The 23,591-nt window shown below is 40.6% G+C and overlaps 1 pseudogene; it reads right to left on the bottom strand.

Moving 5' to 3' along the window:
- Window positions 1-453: 453 nt before the first annotated feature.
- On the bottom strand, window positions 454-18,190 carry LOC107533518 (uncharacterized; annotated as a pseudogene).
- Window positions 18,191-23,591: the final 5,401 nt, after the last annotated feature.

Raw genomic sequence — 23,591 nt, 5'->3', positions numbered from 1 at the left:
GAGAGCAGCAGACTTTTCTACTTAATCTTTTTGAGGAAATTCTGAGATTGAAAGCTAAGGTAGCTAAAGGCTGAAGATGATTTAGTTTTCCAGAGATTTGGAAATGAAGCACTAGGATTTTAGATAGCCTGGTTTATGAAGGCATTGCAAAGGATTAATGCCAGGGATTAGGCACCATAAAAGTCAGCACAGCTGATAAAGGTTATTTAGAGATTTGGGGCCTATAAGGGTCTAACTAAATCAATTGTGGGTGGGATAAAAGGTGCTTATATTTGAACAATGTGGCAGTGACTCACCACTGTCTACCAAATAAAGTTCAAATTCTTTTTGGGGGACAGTTTTTGTTTTCATTTTTTTCTAGCTTTATTGAGGTGTAATAGACAATTAAAAATAGTTTATATTTAAGGTATACAACTTGATGATGTGACAATCAAGTTAATTAACATATCCATGTTACATAGGGACCTCAAAGTCCTCTGGGCTCCAAAGGTTGTGCTTGAGGGTGACCCTTTGGAAGAGATACTTGCCCAGCCCAGCCTGGGGTGCACCAGCTGCGGAGGTGAGTCAGGTGTCGCCCATCTGCTTGGTGAGTTTCACCTCCTTACCCAGGAGGTGGTTCTCCAGGAGTCACAGAGATCAGGGTCTATGTGGGTAAGAACCCAGGGCCTGCAGATCCGAAAGGGCCTGGTTTAAGTTCCTCTCCAAGGCCATGGTGGCTTCCATGACATCCTGAGTTTTGCCCCACTCATCTTGGGACGGCTTCGGCATGTCCTGAAAAAGAAGGCAGCGACCATGCTGGGTTTGCATCGTTAAGAGACGCTCAGTGCCCTCGAGCTTCTTCTCTGCCAACTTGCGGAAGAAGTGGCCCTCGTCCTCCAGAGTTACATCGTCGCCGTCTAAATAGAAGCCCAGAGACAGGTAGGTGTAGGAGGCCTGCAGATGCAGGTTGGCCGGGAGGCTGATGGCAGCCTCCACCTGGCTGGAATAATTCTGGGAATTTGGGAGCTCACGGTGGTTTGGCAATAAGGAGTTAAGGTCAAAAAATGGTGTTGGCTGGTCTCGGAGGCTGAGGACGGCTGAGGTGGTTCTGAAGGTGGTGACTGGAAAAGAGGTTGAAGAGTTGTCGGAGGCTGGAAAAAGGGGCATCCCTGAGTCTGTTCCTTCCAAATTCTGGTGAAGCAAGAGACCGATTCAGGGACCACTGAGGGCATTGCCTGTCTCTTGTCTTTTTTATTGTAGTCATCCTACAAGTATGAGGCGATAGCTCATTGTAGTTTTGATATGCATTTCCTAATGATAAGTGATATTGATATTTACTCATACCTGTTGGTCATTTGTATGTATTCTTTGGAAAAACATTTATTAGGGTCTTTTGCCATATTTAAAAAAAAAATTAAATTATATATACACATCATCTCTTCTTTATTTTCCCATCAATGGACATTTAGGTTGCTTTCATATCTTGGCTATTGTGAATAATGCTGAAATGAACATGGGAATGTAGATATTTCTTCAATATCCTGATTTCCTTTCATTAGAATATATATGTAAGAGTGGGATTACTGGATCATATGTTAGTTCTATTTTTAATTTTTTGAGGAACTTCCACACTGTTTTCCATAATGGCTGTACCAATTTACCCCCCCCACCCCCAACAGTATATAAAGAGTTCCCTTTTCTCCACATGCTCACCAACTCTTGTATTTTATCTTTCTGATAATGGTCATTCTAAGAGATGTGAGGTGATATCTCATAATGGTTTTGATTTTCATTTCTTTGATAATTAGGGAAGTTGAGCATCTTTTCACATACCCATTGGCCATTTGTACATTTTCTTTTGAGAAATGTTTGTGGAGTTGCCTGGCATCCTCAATCTGAGACAGATTTCTAATCTAGACACAGGGGATGTGGAGAGAAGACATCAAACCTGATTAATTTATAGACTTGTGTTAAAGTGCGTGTCTTCTGGATCCACAACCAGGGCCAGAAGAGGAAGTGCTGGGCCTCAAAAACTGAGCTCCACGAGGAACAGCTCAGATCAAAGGGCTGTGTGCCTGTGATCGGAGAGTCAGGTGCAGGAGGCAACTACTGCATGTGTATTATATTTGGCACATCATTAGGCTTTCTTGAGTCTATTTAATAAATGGAAGTTTATTAAAAGCCCAAGGATAAAGTGAGGGAATATATACTGATATGTCAAATTTAGCCATAATGTCTTCTTAATATCTTTGTGTGAATTAGAAAAGGTACCCCTGCTTTGAAATACTTTACTGACTCATCTGGAAATTTTCATTATGAATGGACATATCTATGATAAACAATATGAATGTTGACCCCTAGGGTAGTGCAATGCATATTCTACACACCCATATGTTGGGGTCCTACAGGGATAAGCCAAAGTGTATAAAAATATGGTGGTATGAAGGAAAAAATGAATGATCATGAGGGATAAACATTTAGTCAAATTAATAAAATATTCTTATTCAAAATCTATAAGATGTAACATTTATATAATCTTCATATTCTGAGTGGCATGGAAAAGTTAAAATTAAAATGTAATTAATCTTTAATGTACTAATCTGAAGATTATTATCAGTTTTAAATGAATCAAAGTGAATCACGGAGGGCAAATGTTTGGCCCAAGGCTATTGAGTGAGTGGCACAGGTAAGGTTGAAATGTACTTACTCCAGTTCTCTGTTGGAAGGGCTTATTTATTCTCGTTTTTCACTAGCCATCCAGATGAGACTTAAAGCAAAGCTTTAAGATACAAATGGAAAGTGGCAAAGGTTGAATCTAAAAATAGATTTGAAGGTTTAGATAAATTCATAGAAGACAGACCCATAATGGTAACCAAGGGAGATAAGGATGCCTGAGAAGCATCCCTAACTATTGCACAGTAGCAGCATTAAGGATGGCTCTTGAGGGGGCCACTGACAGGGTTAGAAAACTAGGTCAGGGTGGGAGTATTCTGTTTCCTATCACTGTCAGTCACCCTAAAGTTCTTATTAATGGTCTCCTTCCCTTCTTCTTTCCCTGTTCCTCCATTCTTTCTTTTCATTATTGATTTTAAAATTTCATGCAGATATAGGCTATTGCTGCAAAGGAACAGAGCTTGGGCTGTGTTTCCAAATACATCAGAACCAAAGAATGATCAACAGAAAGCTCTGTTCCTGTCTGTTTCTTGGAACATTTGTGATGGTCCTTGATTCTACAGTTGGGGTCTCCTTATTGGGTTGTAGAAGTAGAAAGGGCAGGCCTACTGAAATCTCAGTTTCAATTTCAGCTCCCCAATTTTTTCTTCCTTCATTGATTGATTGCTTTATTGATTGAATCATTCATTCACTAGAAGTAGCACATAGTTTTTTGTGTGTAAAATATTTGAGTAGGGCCTATAAAAGCAAATAAATCATGTTTCCCAGTCTAAAAGAGTTATGTACTGACAATGACGATGGTGAAAGACTAATAAAAATAATAACACCACCACCACATATTGAAAGCTTACTTCATGTCAGACACTGAAATAATTACGTTACACACAGATATTACGATCCTACTCACAGTGATTCTGTGAGAGAGTTGTTATTACTTCCTTTGTGTAGATCTAGGAATTGGAGCCTGGAGAGGGGAGGTGACTTTCTCACTGCAAAGCTAGTAAGAGAGGGAGGGGATAAGACATACAAATGATAAACAAGGGAGAAGGTAAAGAGGACCAAAGGAGGAGCACACTCTCAACTGAAAGTTTACAATAATAGGGATGAGCTCAGACGTCATTTAGACGGGTCTTGAAGGGTGAGCAGGGTTTGGGTAGGTTGAAATGAGCATTCCATGTGGAAATAATGTGTTGCAGGTGTTTGTTGTTTTGGCTGCCCAACCTCTGTTGTTTGTTCTTTTGGTACTAAAACTCTGATTTACTTTTGGAGAACTCTTTTCCATGTGGATAAAGTTTGAGAAATTGTCTCTCGAGGTGCTCCGATTTTCTCTAGCCAAAGCCAGGTCAGTTGAATGCTCTGGAACTGGAATCTAGGTAGAGAGGCAAAAACCAAACCGAAACAAGAAACTCAAAAATCTGGAGCTCATTTATTTACTCTGGCTGTGCCCTGAAGAGGTTGTCTGAAAGTTCGTGCTACTGAGCAACCCCCTTCCTCTACAACTCTGATTTCTGTGCCTTGCTCTTTAGAGTCTGTGAACTTCCAGCATATCCCCTGGTTCCTAAGGTAGCCAAAGTCAGTTTTTGTGGCTTGCAAAAAGTACTCAAAGTGGCAAGAATAAAGGCACATGTGGGGTACACTGCAGAGTGCCAAACCATCCAGATTGTCAGCGGTGCAGAATGCACGAAAGAGAGCAGTGAGGGATACATCCGAAAATATAATTTGAAGCCTGTTAGTATGAGGTTGAATCCAGGTTAAAGTGGTTGAACTTCATTTGGTGAAAAATGAAGAACTATTGAAGCATCTAAACTGGGGCAATCTTATCTCTCCCCTTCAATATCAATCTGGCAGCAATGTGATTATATAAATTGGAGAATGTGAATATTGGAGACAGGGTGAGTAGTTAGGAAGCTATTGCAATGGTCTGGGTAGGGGTCATAGAGGCCTAGGTCTCGGTGTAAACATGGTAATGAAAAGGTGTGCATGGATGAAAGAGCTTCTTGTTCTGGACGGGAGCCAAGGTGGGAGAGTGCTAATTTGTAACAGAGCTGGTGGGGAGCACATCCCATAGGTATATAGCTGATGAATTCTGATGCATTGCACTGTAAGCACCCCAGAGAAGGAGGTTGAGCTCATAAAGAGAAATGCAGTAATTCAGTCTGGAGAGCAAGTTAGATGAATTTGGACCAAATTAGTATCTCAAGTTGTTGATGCTGAAGCTTTGAATACTCCCCTGACAAAAAATTTTTGGTTGAGGCAGCAGGCAAGAGAAGTTCCCATTTGGAAGATTTGGTATTTCTGTGGTTTCTTCTCCTGAAAAAATTAAAATACAAGCCCTATTTTTTTTTTCTTAGTGGTTCATAAAAAGTTGCAAAAGGGAAAACGTTATTGAGCAATAAAGGGTGTGTTTATGTGTATTCATAAGAAGTGGGCTAGAGGCCAAGTCCCATAAACATGTTCACTTTTTACCTCGGGTATTGAACAATTACAAGAGTGCTTTAGGCTCTTATTTCACTCGGAGGATATACTGGAGGCAGCCTTTGCAGCCCTTCCAGGCTAATCAACTTGATAGACTGAATTGGGAGCCTGCATCTTTAAGTGTTGATAGTAAACAAAATTGTGATATTAGCAAAGATGGTCTTTGGAGCCCAATTCTCTCTATTTTCCTCCCTGTCTTAGAAAACCCCTGTGACTATATGCATCCCTTTTTGTTTCCAGGTAGTATCTTGGCTCCTAGCTTATCTCGCTTGGAAACATCTACTGCTGTCAAATTTGGGGACATCATTTTCAAGTGACATTTTGTGTTCAGGCACTGTAGCAAGCTGTTTTCCATTGTGAAAACTAGACCCTCATACCCACAGGTATAAGATTTCCCTACAGAAAGCAGGGATGGTGCCCTATTCAACTGGCTGTGATATTACATTCCCAGTTCTTAAGGCCATTGGGGAGGCAGGAGGGACATTTTTGGGGGAGTAGGTTAGGGGACCTTACCCTTCCCCATGAAATCTCAACTGCTCATTTCCCGTAAGGGCAAGGCTACCCCTGCCTTCCACAATGGGTTATTAAGTGAAACACACAAGGGCCTGGGAGGCCAACGATTTTGCCTTACATTTGCTTGATTCCTTCTAAGTCTCTACTGCTTAGAAACTTGTCAAACAGGATTGAAGGCTCTCTTGAAGGTAGAAACTATCAGGAAGAAAATGTCTTGATATCAAACCTCCCTTCCTTTTGCATAAGTCTTTGATGTTTGAGTCTATTTGTTCTGTATAGCTTCTGTCACAAATTTCTATAAATGTGGTGGCTTAAAACAACACAGACTTCTTATCTTACAGTTCTGAGATCAGAACTGCACTAAATAAAAGCAGGGAGTCAACAGGGTCGTGTTCCTTTCTGGAGGCTCCATGGAGAATGTCTCCTTGTCTTTTCCAGGTTCTAGAGGCTGCCTACATTGGTTGGCTTGTGGCCCCCTTCCCTCTTCACAGCCAGCAATGTCATCTTTCTCACGTAGCATCACTGACACTAACCTGTTCTGCTTTCACTTTTAAGGACCTTTGTGGTTATATTAGGTCAACCCAGATAATGAAGGAAAAATCTCCCTGTTTTAAGATCAGCTGATTAGCAACCTTGATTCCATCAGCAACTTTAACCCACCCTTCCATGTAACACAATATATTCATGGATTCTGGAGATTAGGACTTGGACATCTTTAGGGGTACTATCATTCCACCTATCATATTGAGGAAAGATTAAAAAATCTGCCCCCTTCTCTTTTGTGTTCTGGTTCCTAGTAAAATTTTAAAAAATTCTTAAAATGTGTTCAAACTAGTTCACAGGCATCGGAAGTAGCACAACAAATTTTTTTCTCTCAAATGACTTCAGGCTGCAAGGCCCTGTGCTAGGAGCCATTAGAGGTACAAAAGAGAGCACATATTATATTACCTTTAAGGAAGTTTTACACGTTCTTTGAGTAGATGAGACAGACATGCGCAGACAACACAGCAAGACAGGACCTGATAAATGTCATGGACTGGTTCAGCCAATTGGTGCCATGGGAGTTCAGAAGAGGGAGCATCGCTCTGATTCCCATTGACTGAATGTTTCCCTCCTGACTTACAGCCACTCCTACTAGTGGAGCATTTCAATAAGGCTTCTTGGGAACAAATTTTCTCTATTACTTTTTATTATGGCAGGTATCCTCCAGCACAGGGGAGTGGGGAAGAGGGAAAGAACAAAGTCCAAGTATCTGTGCAAGCTGGCCCCAGGCAGCTGTAACTTACATGATCCTCCCTTTACACTGCACAATGCCAGAGAGATTCCTTCCCTTCCTTCCAAAGCAGCTGATTCCTTCAGACGGATGACCAGAGTCATCAGCCATCTGAGAGCGCTGCTCAGTGGCACAGCAGATGTGGTAAACAAGGAGAGAGGACCACTTCCCAAGGGGAACTGCAGGAAAGAAGGAGAAACCCACAAGCATTTTCATATGTGACCACGGGAAAGCAGTAGCAGCAGCTATAAATAATTCCTATCACAAATGTTTTGGGAGCTCTTCAGCTGCCTTCATCTTTGAGCATCTTCTGGGACTTGACATGCTTGGTGAGGGGATATTTGAAGAGGGGATGGAGTGACTAGAAGTGTCTTTGGGGATAGCTCATATAGCCACTTTAAAAAGGAGTCTTTGGGACTTGTTCCTGTGCCTTCTTTATTTGTAGAACAATATTCCTAGTAATACCAGATATGTACTAACATCACTGCTGTGCTATACTAATGTAAAGGGAGCAAGTACACGCCTTGTCCCCAGACCTGTCATCCTTGGCCAGGTCCCCGCAGCAACACCTTGTCCAGTGTAACAGGATGCAGGAATGCTTCTCTTCCTGATGCAGCAGCTCCTTCCTTGATCTCTCCAAAGTGGGAGCATGCAGACATTCCAACCCTCCTGATAAACACCAAATGGATGGACACACTTGGCTTTAGTTCAACATTAAAGATATTTCACAGTATGTCATTTGAATATATGAAAATAAAATAATTTCTGAAAAGGAATTCTTTTTCATCCAGAGTGCTTCTTCAGTTGGAGAGTTTTTTCTTTCCTAGTAAATACACCTGCCAAAGGTTGACAATTCATTCTTCAAGACCTGACCTCCGGCACTGCTGAGGGGAGTCAATATGACTAAAGCAAGCAGAAGAGGTAATCTCATGAGTGACTTCCTTCCTAATGAGTAGCAAAGGCTGAAGGGCTGCCCCCTGATGAATGCCTGCGGTCCAGAGGGAGAGCCTGGTTGTAGGTCTGTTGGAAAATGCAGTTAGCAGCAGGCCAGGTTACTCTTCCCTTGGCAGCCTTTGACTCTTTTTTGGTGTCCTCCTATGAAAGTGTCCTGCTGCTGCTTGAAGCCAAAAATCTATTTCCTTCATTATCTAGAGTGGTAGTAAGCTGGATGAAGAAAGTAAGGTGTGTTACCTAAACCATAACCACATAGGTGATGCTTTCCTTTCTATCTCTAGCAATGCTGCCCACTATAGGGCTGTCAGTCATTATTTTTTGTCATAAAAAAGCAGACCTATAATCATAGACCTGTTCAGAGGGAGAAACTTTAAAGGTCATGACATTTTATATCTTTTACCATGTATTACTTTTCTTAAAAAATATTTGATTGGTCAGCTACAACTTTGCCTTTTGTGTCTAAATTATCCATAACAAATTCTCCAACCTGAATCATTTTGTTCTAAGACAATATAACTGATTGTTTCATTCATTTATCCATTTATCAATCACTTATTAAGCACTTGAGTAGATGCCAGGGATATAAAATAAAAAAAAATTTTGTCCACTAATAGTTGGTCTTGTGAGGGGTGTTAACAAGTAAATGGAAGGGAACACTATGGCGGAGATATTCACTGTGGTCTATAAGAGCACATTGGAACAGCACCCACCCAGAGGGGTAGAGGGTAGAGGGGATGGGGAGGCTTTCTCCAGGAGGTTGCACTTGAGCTGAGTTTAAGGACTTGGTCAGGTGGAAATTAGCAGTGCATTCTGGGAATTATCTGTGCAAAGGTATGCAACTGAGAGACTGCAGCTCGGTATTTCAGGAACCACAAGTAATTGACCATGACAGGAGCACAGTGTACTTGAGTGTGTGTGTTGAGGTGGAGGTGATGGTGGAGGTGAGGCTGGGCATGTAGGGATGGACTTCGCTTTCCATCTTAAAGTAAGTGTAATTCTGCTACTGTTGCCAAAAATATTTTAGCAAAGAGTCTTCTGAATTTGTCTGAAAAGTTCTATTTTATAAGCAAGCCATCTGACCTTAAGCCCTCAGCCTTTGGTTTGAAAATACTGTGAGTCTGAATAACTATGACAGTACCTTGCATTCATATCCAGCATGTACGTTTGTATCATAATTTGTTGGATTTTTAGTTTCGTTCTGGAATGTTGATAACAGACATCTACTGTCCCTATGTAAATACAAATTGTAGGGATTTTCCTACAACTTATCAGAAGACTCTAAATTAGGTGTTGGAAGCTTGCGGGTTCTCGTTCCATGCCATGCCAGCTGTGACTGGATATGTGCAGCACAAACACACAAGGTTCCCTAACATACTCTCTGCCAGCCCCTGGAACCTCCTCATTACAGATTTTACTTTTGACTTTTGTAGAATGGTGCATTAGGTGTTTACACACGTTCTTTTTTCTTCTAAGGTATGTTTTCCCTTTCCCTTTTCAATGGTCCAATTAAATTTTCACAGGCGTGCAGTGCTCTGAATGATTTCCCAGCTCCTCTCTCTTCCATCCTCATGTCCTGACTTGCCTCTGAGCTCCCAGGGCTCTCAGCAAATTCAAGGAATTGCATTATTATTGTTTCCTTGTTTCTTTTCAACTAGACTCTAAAAGCAGAGGCCAAGGACTTCTGTGCTCCCACATGAAACACACAATTTGACACACAATAGTAGCTGCTCAACTAATTTTCGCTAAGTGAATGAAAGAATGAACCAAGGATATTTACTATGTATTCTTAGCCAAAATCTTGATTAACCCTGGTTCATCCTTTGATTAACCCTGGCTCATCCTTTGATTATTTGAGGATTACTACCTGCGCACCAAAGGGTTGCTGGTTAGATTCCTGGTCAGAGCATGTAAGGAAGGCAACCAATCAATGTTTTTCTCTTACTTTGATGTTTCTCTGTCTTCCTCTCTCTAAGTATGTCCTCAGTGAGGATTAAAAAAAGGAGTTCCACATTATTTGTATTAGAGTTTGCCTGTGTTATGTGATTTGGGGAAGGGGAAGGGGAGGCAATGGAAAGTGGACTGCCTCTATTTAAGTATATTTTGCTTAGGCTAGAACTAAAATTGCATTCCCTCGACACATCTTCTTTATGCCTTTGCTCTTTCCCTTATCAAGGATGTCTGAGCTGTCTTCATTTGGAAATGCCCTACTCATCCCTCAGAATCCAACTCAAGTACTATCTCTGTTAAACCTGCCTGATCAGGTCTTCTGACAGAATTTTATTTGTACCTAAATCCCACTACTTAGTAAACAAATAATACTGATAATTCAGCTGTTTGTATTTCTTTCACTAGACCGTATGCCCCTTGAGGACAGGGACCATCTTCTTATCATTTTTGTATGCCCCATGCCTGTTACCCTCTCACAATGCCTATCACATAGCAGATTTAGAGTTAATGCTTATGGAATAAATGAATGGATGAACAAATGAGTTTATCTATTGTCTGAGAAGAGTAATGATTGGTAAAAGAAGTGATTGACAACACTTCTTTTTTCAAATAATGATTGCCAAAATTACATGTAAATGAAGACAGAGTGCACATACATTTACATTTCTGTAATGAGCCACAATTATAATAACAAACAACAAGAGGCTGTTTATATATCCAACTGGAATTCCTGAGCCCATATCCCATCATAAAACACTGTGTGGAAATGCTTTAATGAGATCCTAGATTTGGTATAATTTACCCCAAGCTTTGCAGCCTCCAAGGAGAAACTCCCCTTAGGTAGGTCCCAAATGTCACCTGTGTATAAAGCCACCCAAGGGCAGTTGGAGTATAAGCGATGGAGAGAAGAGTCTAATTCTATAAAGTCAGGTCAGCTGTGGGTATGCTACCAGTTTCTTTTGCTTTACATATTTGCGATGCTATAAAAGGCTAGACAATCTAACTGGGCCAAGAGTGAAAAAAATAACACTGAGAAGAAAAAGTTATTTTTTCCTTTTTAATTTAAAAATTACTGGATTTTTATGTCATCCTAGCATTTACCCAACTGTGGAATTTGAATAACACCTGAAAAATGTAACAGAATTTATGTCTTCTTTTTTTATTTTTCTTGCATTGGGGTAGCTACAGTTTTCCAGCTGGTTGCGTAGATAGCATAATAATACAGAGAGGTGCACACTGCTCAGGCCCTGCTTTAGGCCACAAGAGTTAATAGCAAGGTTAAAGCCCAGAGGTGCTATAGCTAAGACTTTTGCATTTGTTTCTTTGCATATGAGCTTTGATATCTTCAAACTGCATTTCATGAACAGTGAATTTCTAGAAAAATGGAGAATTTTGGTTTTTATAAAGGTTCTTATCACTTTTATAGAAATTCTTTTACTACAAAGGAAAACAGATTGAGCTGAAAAAAGTCCCTATAATGGAATAAGGGACATTCCATTGTGGTTGGGTGTTGGAGGGAAGGGAGGGGTAGAAATTTCCCCAGGGTTTATTGACTCATAAACTACATATGACCCGAAAGTGTTAGAAGAAGAATGTCACTTTAAAACAACCCAGGAAGAGCCTTGCTTTGTGCCATTTCTCATGATTACAGGCTGGGAACCTGGAACAAGATGTCAGAATTTAATACCCGAGCTAGTTTATGAAAAGCACTAAGCAGCAGGCCGTGGCTTTACTTTAACCTTCTTAATATTCTGGAAGGAAATTGTCCAGACCATCTCCCTCTTCCAGGTTAATGAGGTGGCTAACAGGCCACAATAGAAAATGACTGTCCCATCAAATTATGACAATCAAGGAAACAAAAAAAAAAAAAGAAAAAGGAAAAAGGAATGAATAAAATAAAACAGAAAGAAAAAACCCAAAGGGGAGGGTTTGCAGCTACATGGGTTTTATTGTCTCCCATCCTTTGTCTCCTTGTGATGGATTGCAGAAAGAATCAGAAAAGGCACAACATGAATCTGCTCTCAGGACAATGATTGTAATCAAAATAGGAAATGGTACAAACGTAAGCCATTCTCCTTGCAGTTTAAAGATTATAAATCCCTTATTCATCTGTTATGATCCACGGCTTACTCGTGATTTTTATAGTTCTTTTTACGCTCAAAATTTTAAAACTGCGATGTAAAGGGGCTACAGCTGTTCGCTTTCCGAGTTGGATGTTTAATCCCCGCTCGGAGCGTTGCACCCCGGTCTCCCCCCCCCGCCCATCTGCAGCCAGAGCCCACTGCCAGGGCCTCGAACATGAGACACTCACAAGGCCTCGTTGCCTCCAAGTGATTGAACATGGCACCGGCTACTCCGAGGGGCTCTGGAAACATCGAGGGGTACCTGCCAAGGGGTTTGCTCTTTCTCGGAGAATCGAACTGTTCTCATCATCATTAAGCAATTTAAAACGGTAGTGGGAGAGGCGGTAGCTTTAGACCCAGAAGACTTGGATCTTTATCTTCAATGTGCCTCTTTGTAGGCGTCTGACCTTCCTTCTATGAGCCTTCATTTGCTCATTCGGAAAATAATTGCACCGCCTACCACACGAGGCTGTGTTGAAGATCAAAGGAGCTAATGCTCCGGGAACGAGGACTGGCTTTTCCAACGTAAAGTGTTGTCAGCATTGATAGCTGGCAGTGAGGTGAAAAAGCCAGAAGGGAGATGATAGCAATGGTGATTAGTGGCCTTGTAGATTTCTTAAGTACATGGAATGCGTTGAGCTAGATTTTTCCTGTTTGTAAAAGACTTAACCAGTCCCTTGGGAGAGCCAGTTCTTCTAGTGCACTTGGGAGACAGCTGGTGTAAGAAACTGATTTCCTTAGCTGTGTCCCGGGGAATGAGAGTGATGCACTTTCCGAGGTGAGTGACTTATACCCTGGAAGAATCTTAATTGCTGAGCTTTTTGTTCTCACATACATTTTTCTTTTTAAATTGAAATTCCTCAGAGAGGATCAAGATAAATACCCACAACCCACAAATATTTACAAATATAATGTATGCAGTTTTATGCTTGTTATCTCAATGCTTCTCAATTTGAAAAGCTTTCTGTTCATCACTGTAGTAATGTTTTGAAAATGACATCAAAGCTTAATTATTGACATGAACTTACAAATGTATCCTTTCCTGTTCTTTGAGAAGCCCACTTTTATCTGGAGTGACAATTCTTTGACCTTTATTGTAACGTTTGCCTACTGTAGCACTTTCTCCTGGCCCATACCTTGTGGCAAGTAATTCACGTTTTCAGCTGTGCTGAAATGTCGCAGTCCTTGTTTTCTAGTCCCCTGTTGCTCCTTCCCTTGCAGTCGCCGTGCCTTCCTGCATGACCCAGGTGGTCTTTCCCTGCCCGAGGAGCTTCTCGCTTCCCATAGCCACTGCTGACCAAGACCCAACACTCTTAACCATGGCACCTTTGAGTTGAATGTCTTGAAACTTTCACATTTGAGAAGCACATTTGCTGAAAAGCAATGTGTATATGATCCATTCTGTGGTTATTTTGGTCTTGAATTTTCTAGTTTTATTCATTTCAGTGTTTCTCTCATTTCTAATTTCTATGGAGGCAAAAATAGTTTTAAACCTGCCTTTTACCAGGTGGCCTCGTGATTTTAAAGAATCTCCACACATTAAAATTCCATTTTTATGTAATATCATTTTAATAGAAATGCTCATTTTATGGAGAGAAAGTGACTGATAAAAATTTGAATGGTTCTTAGAAACCTCTTATCCCCTTATTATTGCCTTTTGATGAGGCCTAATTCATTAATAAAGGAGGGTGAGCTGGAACTGTGGCATGTTTTGTCTCCTATTATTATTCAACAAAAGAGAATATTTTTTTAATGAAAATTTTGGAGCCAATTTCTAATTTTTCTATTCTGAAAAATACATTTAAAAAAAATGGAATGACCCTGGACTCAATTAAAAATTAAAAATTTACAGCTACTCTTTCAATTCATTTACTCTCTTAATCCCAGGGAGGTAAGATCTATTATTATTATTTCTATTTTGCAGACAGGGTGACATTTAGATAAACAGTGTGGGTTGTCTTTGATCACAGCACAGCAACTTCATCTCTAGGAACTCGGCTAAAAACCAATTGTGCTAAGTTTTAAATTCAATTGCTAAACATCTTCTTTCTCTCTCTCTTTTATTGCTTTTTCAGAGAGAGTGGAGGGGGAAGGGGGAGAGAGAGGGAGAGAGAGGAACATTGATGTGAGAGAGACACATCAATTGGTTGCCTCTCACATGATCCCCAACTGGGCCGGGGATCAAGCCTGCAACCAAGGTACATACCTTTGGCTGGAATTGAACCTGGGACCCTTCAGGCCGAGGGCCGATGCTCTAATCACTGAGCCAAACTGGCCAGGGCCATCTTCCTTCTCTTTATCCTAGACACTTTAAAAGAGGCTTGGTAATAATAAAAAAAAAAAGTCCCTTTCCTCCAAAAGTTCACAATGTAATGGAGAAAAGCAATGTGTATACAATCCATTCTTATACGATACGATGCAACTGGAGTTATGCTAGTAGTAGGAACCAGGTATTGTGTGGTTGTTGAGAAAGTGTGATAAAGGCTCCTAGGCTTGGAGAAGCGACAAGTGAATGGATGAAGGTTTTAAAGAATAAGTGACATTTTTTCTTTCTCTCTTTTTTGCTTAATCCCTCCACCCCCTGCCCTGCCCCCTGACAGCTGTCAGCCTGCTCTCCATCTATGACTCGGTCTCTATTTTGAGCTTTGGGGGCCGAGCAGGAAGAGGGAACAGGGTGTAGGGAAGAGAGAACAGGTTAAGGAAGGCGGGGGCCTGTCGGGGTGTGGCGTCGTGCCCAAGATCACTGAAATACGGAGTGTCTGGGGTAGGGCTACTCAATAGTCGGGCAGGACACTAGGCAGGACCGGGCCTTGACGTCTCAGTGCATCCCAAGTGGTCAGGCCTGTTCTGCAGAAATGGGTTGCTGCTGCTGGTGTGCAGCAACCGACCCTTGGGGGATTCTGAGGTTGCTCTGGTCACAGCGTGGCTGCGGGGGGGCTGGAGGAAGGAGAAACTGGGGAAATGAGGCCCGTCAGGAATGACACAGCCATGGAAGATGACAGAAAGCCTGAGCTAAGGCAGTGACCGTAGGAATCCAGAGTGAGGTGGGCCAATTTGAGATTCTGAGATAGGAAAAAAAAAGAAAGACACCTCACTGTAAAGTGTAAGGGAGAAGGCAAGTTTCTATTTTAAGAGATCTAGAATTCTGGCAAAACACAAACATATTTAATTTAAAATTGGGATTATTTGGAACAGAGCTCATTAAATACCTCAAATTGGTTTTTCTTTGCTAAACATTTCTGAGGAACACAAATGGCAAGAAAACAAGCTGAGAGCCATTTTCTTTTCAGAGAAGCAATTCCTACTTTTTGTTTCTATCAGTTCTATTTCTTACACCTCCTGTGTCACACGGCTGCCTCCTGTTCCCGCTGAGTACCACCTCCTGGGCACCTGGCCCTCATGCACGCACCGCTGTGGCCCCCTCCCTCCCTCCTGCGCTGCGGAGGGACGCAGTTCACCACTGGCCGACCTGCCCCTCCGCCGGCATGGTACCTTTGCAGGGCAGGGATTGCCTTTCCTCTGTCACCTCTCAGAGGGTGGGCACTGAGATTTTACTCAGTTGTCTCTACTATGTGTCACACACCGTCTAGACAACATACACGATCCACTTAAGGCTCTCGATACCCATTTGAGGACTGTTATCATTGCTTCACAGATTCGGACACTGAGACCCAGATCACACAATGAAAATGCCAATGCTTTTTATATTATTTTACATTACTGTCCTAATGTCTTTTTCACCTCCTCCCACATAGTTGCTTGCTCTCAGCAGACATTTAATTAGCAATATACAGAGGTAGCTCTCTGTCACGCTTGCTGGTGGACAGGGAGTCCCTTGTCCCTGGAATATATGAATAGCATTGTGTTTTGGCTTTATTCTGGGTTAAATGCAGTATTGTGAGTTAGTACAGGACATGCACTTTGCTGCCACTTATGTTTTTATGGGATAATGTGACTGAAGGGACTAACAGTGGTTATAAATGTAACCAGTATGTCCTTGGCTTCTCCTGTGGTAAGTATACATGTGTCACATTTACAATAAGATCACAAATTTCAGTGCTCTTTGAGTGTCTACCTTCCTATTAGCCGGATGTTTAGTCTGTTCCTAGGATCCTTCTCACCAAGTAGTTCCAGGAGCCCCTGCTGTGCAAGGTGGGTCCCTTTGTGGTCACCATCAGCAAATTCTACCGTTCTAGGGGTTAGAAAGGCTTTATTAGGAAACTTAAAGCAAAGTTCAGCAAGGTATGGTGGACATGACATCCACAGAAGGGTGTGCTGGGTGCAGGGCATGGTGCTGGGCACAGTGGGAGGTGTATGCTCCAGGAGCCGCACCTGCCTCCCTGTTGATTGCTCATTTTATAGAGTAAGTAAGGGAGCAAACTCATCAAGGGGATGCCAACGGACTCTGGGGCCTGCACCGTCAGTTGTCTGGGAAAGCCAATTGCCTGGCCTCTGGTACCTTGGGGCCAATGGTGACTTACAGCCAGGGTAGGAAGGCCAAGTTGCTGTTAGCCCCACCTGCCAGGAGGAAGGGAGAGCGCCCAGTGCCTGCTGACTTTTTGTCCAGGCCAGTGCTGATCAACAGAAATATAATGCAAGTCACATATGTAATTCTGAACATTTTAGTAGCTACAGTAAAAAAGTAACAAGAAACAGGTGAAATAAATATTTAATGTTTTTTTTGAATGACTATCTAAAATATTATCATTTCAACATGTAATCAATTTAAAAATTGTTATCAAGATATTTTACAGTTTTAAAAATACTGTCTTTAAAATTGGGTGTATATTTTACACTTACAGAATCTCTCAATTTGAGCACTAAATGTTTTTTGGAAATACTTGTTCTATGCTTAAATTCCATAAAATTTGTAGTTAAAAAGTAGATTTTTATACTCAAGTTTTCCAAATATACTTTAAAGTTATCTAATAATGGAACTGAATATCAGTTTTTGAATTAAACTTTAAAAAATTAAGTTAAAAATTTAAAGTTCAAATTAAATTTAGGTCTTTGGTTGCATGAGGCATATTTCAGCATCTTGATAAAGCTATATGACTGACTTGTGGCTACGATATTAGACACAGAGTGAGCTCCTACGGTCATTTTTGGACAATTCCAAGAATGTATAATGCTAATGTTACCCGCGATCCACAAGGTTTCAAAAACAGTAATACAAGGATAAAACACAGAGAGGCAGAATATCAAGTCCCAATGCTGGATCTGAACTCCAGCTTTGCTGTGTTCTAGTTATGGAAAGCTACTTCAGCTCCTGGGCCTCAGGTTGCTCATCTGTGAAAGGAGATATATTTCCCTTCTCAGCTTGATAGTGAGGACTAGACGGGACAGTGCCTAGCTTATAGTGAATTGTCAGTAAAGGTAAGGTGTTATTGCTTCAGAGTTTAAAAATCATTTCATATTTCATGATCTTATTTTCTCTTTACTGGAACCTCATTAGATAGGGAAAGAATATTATCCCATTTTACAAAAGAGCTAAGATTTAAACTTGGGTCTTCAGAATCTAAGCCCATTTTGCTTTCCATATTATGCTTACCATCATCTTAAACTAACTTGCATTGACCGGTACCTGTGAGAGGTATTGCTCTTAGGGCTTTACATTTGATAGCTGCACTACACTAATTTCCACCTCTGGTTTTAAGGAGCAGAGCCTAACACAGCTATTCATAACTGTAAGCCTGTTGTGTAAGGCTCAGAGAAGAGGCTGGCTTGCTCTCAGTATCAGGGATTCAGTGTTCCCATTTCTCACTAAATATTTGCCTTTCTGCTTGCCCACACATTTATTTAAAAAGAAAGTGAAAGTCTTGATTATTAATACATATTAGTTCTGCACATTGCCTTGGATTGATAGAAGATCACAACAAAAAAGCGTATCCAATGTTTAGTGCCCAAGCTCCCATCCCATTCATTAAAGAAGGGGTGTGGAGGGTGATTTTGAGGTCCAGTAATCTCATGCAGACTGAGGGTTTCTGGCTGCTTTTCATTAACGGGCAATCAGAATATGTTTACATTGTCAGCTTTTGGGATGTTCTTTTGGTTTGTTTTCTGATTTTTTTCCTGCCTTTGATGGTTTGTCAAAAATAGGTGCCTGCCCCCCAGGTGTCATTACATTCTATCTTGACAATCTGCTGCTTGTCAAGGCTGTACAACGGTCCTTTGTATCCATGTCCCGGGAGCCCAGGGAACTGCTGAGTGGATCAGGCAACTTGTGAAATACCTGATTGAACTTGGACGCCATCACACTAACTCAATGAATCAAGCCACCGTAAATCAAAGCTTTGCTCTGCCAGTGGTCTCTCAACTTTCAATACGTTTTGATTTAAGGGACTTTGGTCTACAATCGTCTCATATTTTATGAGATGATATCCTGTGTGCACAGGGAAAGAACGAAACAAAACAATCAGAGGAGAAAGTTATGAGGAGCAAAAGCAAGGGAGATAGAAACAACCCACGTATGGTATCACATTGATATTTGTAAAGGCGGGTAAAACACCATAACTGGTGTTCTGTGCAACAGTTACTTAAGTGACCTTTTGGACTGCATGTCCCAGGGATGTTTGGTGGAGGTGGTCATAAACATTTTATGCCACAAATAATTCCGCAAATAAATATCTTTACTGGCCTCTGTCTGTGCAACATCATATGAATTGGTATTTCTCTAGTGTGATACTAAATAAGAATATAAGGCATCTTTTCCTAATTATCAAGGAATGTATACTTATGGCATAATATTAAAGAAAAGATAATAAAATCACCCATAACTGTCTTCACTAAAAATAACCATTCTTAATATCTTACTGTATTCCCTTCCAGTCTTTTATATGCATATATTTTATAACCTAGTTATAATTGTGCTGTATATAGTTTTATATCTTTTTCCTTTTAACATCATAAAATTTTTATATGTTATTAGGTTAAGCATTGGTTAGATTTTCATAAATCATTTAGTCTATTACTTATGTTGGGAAATTTTAGTTGAGTTCATTTTATTTTTCTATTTAAAATAACCCTGTGCTGAATATCTTTTAACTTTTCTGTTTTAGTACATATCTGATTATTTCTTTAGCATAGTTTCCCCAAAGTGAAATTATTAGGGCAGAAGGTATAAACATCTTTAGGGCCGTGATACACACTGACAGATTGCTTTCTAGACAGGTTTCTTTTTTAAAAAAAAATTATCTAATTTTCTGTTCCATCAGATGCATAGAGAAATGCCTGGAAAGACAGATATTTTGTAGAAACACAGTGGTATGTGAATGCCAACATACATGTGGTTCTCTTCAGAGGGGTCACCTCGGAAAGCCGTGTTTATTCTGAGGCAGCTGCCTTTTTGTGTGCCCTTACTTCAGAGGCACACATGATCCTGGGCACAGAATAAAATTTATTCAGTTGAGCATCTACTCTATTCACCAGTTTGAGTTCTGAGTAATTTCTGGCTGTTTTAAAAAATTGCATCATCTGATCTCAAAGAATAAAGATTTGCCACCTTCGCAGATGGACAAAAGTAAGAATTAGCAGCTCTGAGGCCGTATCTTGCCTTTGCTACTTGCCTTCCCTTCTCCAAGGACCCTGCGCCTGCTGACCGCTGCTGTTACCATCAAAGCGATGCCCCAGAAAGGCCAGCAGAGCGGAGGAGGGGCCAGTGCGGCCTGTGCCACCTGCAGCCTCTTCCCCAGCACTTTCTAAGTCACTGTGGTCCGTTGGCTAATTTGATGCAGAGAACAAATTTAGACATGCAAATTAGGGATTACCAGAGTACTCATGATTAGGTAATTTAATTAAAAGAAACAAACTTCGTTTTTCTACGGAGTATGTTATAATGGATTTGATGAGAGAGAGAGAGAGCGAGAGAGCGAGTGAGCTACAGGGGCAGAGAGAAAGCACTGAGGCAAAATGCTAATAATCAGGGAAATCTATGTGAAAGGTATATGTGGCGTATTGTAGTATTCTTGCCACTTGCCATAGGTTTGAAGACTTTGAAACTGAAAAGCTGAGAAAAACAAACATCTGTTGGGGAGGAAAAATAATTTTCCTTCTACCCTTATAGGTCTGTGTCTGAGATAGCCCTATAATAAAAAAGATAGATCAAGAGAAAAAATTTAATTACGTATGTACTTATGGGAGTCCCACGAAGATATGAGACTCAAAGAAGTGACCAGCTTTTATACCTTTTAGGCAGAGAAACAATACATTTGTGTAGAATTGACAAGGCAGAGGGGTTTGGGATAAGAGTAGTACATGGTGCAGAGTTCACAAGGTTTGCTTATGCAGCCTTCCCAGCCCTGAGGGCACCTTTCATAAGGGAGATTTAGTTCCCATTTTAAGAGGAATGAAGGTCAAAGTGTCCTTGCATAGGCTGTTTCTCAAGTAACTTTAATTCAGAATAATCAATATGCCAGTGTGGCATATTTTAGGGTGATATATTATGAACCCCTACACATGCAAACACCACCACCAAAATGCCCTCAAGAATGACCAAGGAATGAGTGATACTGATCAAGTGCCTGGCATTAGGGCAGATGTGGATCAGGACACGTGATTTTCATGTGGTCCTGGGTGGCCTCCTTTGGGATTCCTTCTTTGGGGGTGGGGCTTCTGAACTTGAATTATTTCTTACAGAAGAATACCCAGTGGCAGTCCCTCGATCTACATTTTATAGACAGAATTTATCACCCTAATGTAGACAAGTTGGGAGGAATCTATTTAGTTTCTCAGCATTAGAGATCAGTAGAGCTCTGTGTGCCATCCAGATGCATCAGCAAATGATAGAAGGACATAAGAAGTAGTAGAAGACAAAGGAAGCCAAGGTTACAGAAGTGTTTAGTGCATGGACTAGCTACGCAACAAATAATATTTAAACAAGTCTGATCATAAAGTGTATCTCTTTTCTCCTTTTCAGCCAATATACTTTTTGTTTGTTTGTTTCTCAGTGTTTTTAAAACATTACAGAATAAAATTCCACATATCTTCAAGAGAATGGCAGGAAAAGAGCTGACATCCTAATATTACTGAACTTTTAATTTTTCATGTGCATAAGCCTTTGCAGAAATTATATTCGGAGATATTCATTTGGACCAAAACCTAAGAGTGACTACATCATCAGTTTCTAAGTCAGGTTAACCTTGAGCTGACAGGAAAATATTTTCCAACATGGTAAAGAGCAATTCTCAAACTTTAATGTGCATATAAATCACCCAGGGATCTCATTAAAAGTACAGATCCTGATTCAGTAGATCTGGGGAGGAGCTTGAAATTCTGCGTTTCTCACTAGTTCCCAATGCCGATGTTGCTGGTCCATGGACCAAGCTTCAAATAGCAAGTAGCGGACAGAACAAGTCTTGGAGTCAAGCAAAGTCTCAACCTTCTTTCTACAATTGCAAAATGGAGAAAATGTGCATATGGTGAAATTCTTGTGAAGCTGAAATAAAATAACCCTTCTAAAGTACTTTGTAAGCTTTTCTTTCCCTAGTATTGATCCCACCCCCCGCCAATACCACATTGCTTTCTAAATCCTTTGTTGTAGACAACTTAAAAAACAAACAAGGGATGGGAGACCAGGTGCAGTAAATTTTGTTGCATTATTGCTCCTTTAGGAGCTTGACACTAATGTGGAAACCACGAGCAAAATTCATTCCTATGGATATTCCTATTACACCTATTAAGAATTCTATAGATGAGATACTTTTTGAAGAGCTATGAATGTTGATTAATTGTTTTTCCTGAAAAAAGCGTTTCTTTTGGACGTTTTAGATTCCCATTTTATATTATCCTTCCCAAGGCCAACTAGAACAGCGCTCCTTTCTCTACCTCAATCTCCAAACAAAATAACCAATGGACGTTCAGTATTGGATTTGGGGGAAATGATCAAAGAGTGAAGTTATAATCTAAAAATTGTAATTATATCATTTCCAATGTAATCTTTAGGCACTGTGGCATGAGAGAACCCTAATTTTCAAGGGAAAGCAATTGGACAGCTATTGAATATCAATAGACCTTTCAGAAAATAGCACAGTAAACAAACAGGCAGGATTCCAACCCAGTTAAAAAAAACAAACCTGTTATTCACAGAACATAGCAACCCTTTTGGAAAATAAAACTTAAATACTAAAGTTAAATTCAAAGCTGACAAACTTCATTTCCTAGAGATATTATGAAGATTTTTTTTAAATAATGGGAAATTCCTAGACAATGATCAGAAATGATAACAGCATCTGTGGTGAGATGGGGTGCTTAGCTGTTCACCTTAGACTCCCACATTTGGCTAGAATCAAGTGTCCATAGAAAGAAATTATCTTCCAGTACATGTGAGAACTGAGATGCCATGCTGGTGTGAGTTTAGAAACAGAGAGGAGTTCTTAAAAACTACAAGGGTATTAATAACTAACCTGACAGAAGCTGGTGACAGTGATGGTGTTGTCCAGGAGGAGCTGGATAGAAAGAGGAGACTATTTGATAAAGGTAAGATTAAGAAGATTGTCCCCAGGGGAACCAAGATCCTATTTTATTTCAAGATTTAAAAATATTTATATCTTGCCTAATTATGATTATACAACTCTAACATACATTTAAGACTAAATTATTAATTGATTCCTTTACAATCTCATTGTATAATCATTCAGCACTAAGTATTTCATTCCCTGTTTTACTTCCCATGTTTTTTATTATCAGTGTGCTCTGAGATCCTGTTCATTTTTTTTCACTGCTTTTAAAAATTATGCTTCCTTGTTTATTTTTCTCTGTATCTGAATTGCTCCTCCTTACTCTACCGTCAGACCCCTTTTTGGTGTCAGCTGAGGTCTTGAGTGATGGTTATTGGCTACGTACCTTGTCAAATATATGCACTGTGTTGAGTCATCTAAGAGGAGGGAATATAAAGGATCCAGAGAAAAGAATTGAGATTTTAATGAAATAATTTAACAGTTAGCATGAGCTGTACCGCATATGACTATCTCTATAAGGATCAAGAAAGTCTATTATCAGTTTTATGATTTTTAAAATTTGCATTTATGTTGTCTGTCCTTTTCTGTATATGATGTGTGAGTAACTCTTAATAACTGTGCATCGTCCAGCCGGGCTGGCTCAGTGGGTGAGCATTGACCTAGGATCCAGGAAATTGCAGTTTGATTCCCGGTCAGAGCACATGCGGGTTGTGCACTCGATCCCCAGTAGGGGGCGTGCATGAGGCAGGGGATCAATGACTCTCTCATCATTGATGTCTCTCCCTCTCCCTCTCCCTCTCCCCCTCCCCCTCCCCTTCCCTCTCCCCTCCCCCCCTTTCCCCCTCCCCCTCCCTTTCCCCCTCCCCCTTTCTTTCTCTCTCCCCCTCCCTTCATCTCTCTGAAATCAAGAAAGACATATTTAAGAAAGAATAACTGGGCCTGAGTGTGCACATATACTATCAGCATACTTAGGTAGCCCTGGTATACCTTAGTCAATTTTGAAAGAATGAAGCAAGTGACAGTGGCAGCAATGGTTATTTTATAAACTATTTAACTGAATTCGATGAAGTTGAACAAGAGTCGAATCAAATTTGCTGAGAACATTTATTGCTGCCATTCGAGATTAATGAAGTATAGACCGTTTTTGCTAAAGATGAGCCAAGGGAAGCGCCACCTCAATCCCTTGGCAATAGGCCTCAG

This window comes from Miniopterus natalensis, chromosome 6 (assembly GCF_054644295.1).
Source record: "Miniopterus natalensis isolate mMinNat1 chromosome 6, mMinNat1.hap1, whole genome shotgun sequence".
Classification (NCBI taxonomy): domain Eukaryota; kingdom Metazoa; phylum Chordata; class Mammalia; order Chiroptera; family Miniopteridae; genus Miniopterus; species Miniopterus natalensis.
The sequence above is the reverse complement of the archived record's forward strand: the minus strand, read 5'-3'. Positions and strand labels throughout refer to the sequence as shown.